We start from the raw sequence: 2,126 nt of genomic DNA on the forward strand, positions 1-2,126 counted from the left end.
TTCGGTTCTGTAAGTGAAAAGAGACCAGTAATAAAATAAAAACGTATTTTTTTTAAAAGAACAATGTTCTATTTAAAAAAATTTAAAGAAAAATACAAGGTGTCATATATATGTGATACACCCAGAGGTGAAAATCACTAGCGTATACATGAGGAACCTCAAACCACCGTCCCAAAAAAACACTCGCCTAACACCAAAAGCAAGAGGACCCAATTCTAATAGGCCTAAAACAAGACAACAGAAGAGGAAACGGAAATCAAATCAGGGAAGAAGAAAATGAAAGACCGATAGAGTGATGGTGATGAAACGCGTGGTATTAGAGAGAAAGAGAATAAGCAATTTTTTTTTAATGGGGTAGTACTTAGTAGTACTACTGGGTTATCAATTTTTTTTTAGGCCCATACCTTGGGGAGGCCTGGTTCCATTGAGCTCCTTGCACACCCCAAGGTCCGGCCCTGTACAGACGCAAATGTTATTCTAATTGTTACTATTATATCTATCAATCAAAAATATTTTGTCACTGCAAATGATCTAAGCTAAGCCCAATAGATTAGGATAGGTCCAAGTTATATTAGGTGATAAGTCATACATTTTAGAAGGATCTATTAGGATGCGTCATAGGTGAAATTGTTAGAATACAAATGCTATAAATAAGTGAATGGTGATTGTAATCATTATCAAATGAATGAATGAAGAATTAGTTTGTTAGATTAGTTATAGCTTTTAGTCCTTTAGTAATTCTCATCAATTAATGAACAACACCAAAAGTTGTTCATAATAGTCACCTTCTTGTCAAAATATTATTTGTAACCTTATGTCCAAATCTTCATTTTGAAAAAAGTTTTTTAGAGGATTTTTCTTTTTAAGGACAATTTTATGTTGTTTTAAACCCGTAGTTTATGTGTCACTACCAAAAAAAAAAACCCGTAGTTTATGTGTGCATCTGCTAGGAAAAAAATTACTATGAATCTAGTAGTGTACAAAGAACAAGTATTCTTTTTACTGATTTTGTTTAACTTCGACTTATGTACAATTTTTTATTATAATATTATTAGAAAAAAAAATACTCTTGTGCCATCATAATTATCGCATTTGTAAACAGAAATTGTTCTAAAATAATTTTTTTTCAGAAATAAACCGGTCTTACAAGCATACTACTAGCTTATATAGAAAAAAAAAAAAAAAAGTGGTTCTAGAAATTAATCTTGGGTCTCCTAAAACGCAAAACAATCGTGTGTTAATACTCGGTCGTCGCACAATTGGTACATAGCCTCATTTATTGAAATAAAGGTCACAATACAAATGATCAATCACAGATAAAACAACTAAAGTCAATATCTTCTCTCCAAAAAAACTAAAGTCAATATCTACACCATCAGGACAAGACAACATAGGAAGAAAAAATAAGAAAAATCCAAAAACACCATCGTAGAAACAACAAACTTGCAGCAACTGAGGCTAGTTCTTGGGCCCAATATTATTCAGACCACAAATACATCCTCAACCACGTGGGGAACCTAACAAGAAACAATAATTGAAATTGAAATAATTAATACATGAAAATATTATTACAACGAAAAGAGTTCAAAAGAGAAATAGAAATAAATTGCATAAATCACAGGTGTGGGGAAAAAGGCACAATATCTTCAAGCAGTGACCAACCATATCAATCCCAATAAAATGACATTTAGCATGGCCATGTTGAAGTATGAACTTCTACAACCTAATCACGTAAGAAGGAAAAATAAACCAACAAGCCAATATTAATGAATAAATTTGAATCAGAAAAACTGCATCTTACCGTGTATAAATTCATATAATCAATTATTCTATTTGACAAGATCAAATCACAAACTTAAAATAGAGTCGCAAAAGTAACAATCATTTTCTCGTGAGCTTATAATGTTTTTTCAAATGTGTGTTAAATAGTTTTTCAACTTACATCTTGCATGTCATTTTTTCTCCCAGTTTTACTTTCATAATCTTAATTAAAATAAATAAATATCAATCAAAAATATTTTTTAATTATGTCAATTTATCTCTTTTCCTAGATATTTCAATTTATCTCTTAGTTCAACGCCTAATTTTACCATGCTTGTCGGCTAGATGGTGGATAGATGGACCTT

The 2,126-nt window shown here is 30.9% G+C and overlaps 1 long non-coding RNA gene across 1 annotated transcript; it reads right to left on the minus strand.

Moving 5' to 3' along the window:
• Positions 1-1,251: 1,251 nt before the first annotated feature.
• LOC146902068 (uncharacterized) lies at positions 1,252-2,126 on the minus strand. The gene is made up of 2 exons (XR_015023533.1): positions 1,943-2,126; positions 1,252-1,723 (listed from the first exon to the last, which is right to left on the minus strand). It is a non-coding gene; the product is annotated as an uncharacterized LOC146902068 (long non-coding RNA).

Source organism: Medicago sativa, chromosome 8 (assembly GCF_051527215.1).
Source record: "Medicago sativa cultivar Bolivia chromosome 8, Bolivia_mono, whole genome shotgun sequence".
In the NCBI taxonomy this organism is placed as follows: Eukaryota; Viridiplantae; Streptophyta; class Magnoliopsida; order Fabales; family Fabaceae; genus Medicago; species Medicago sativa.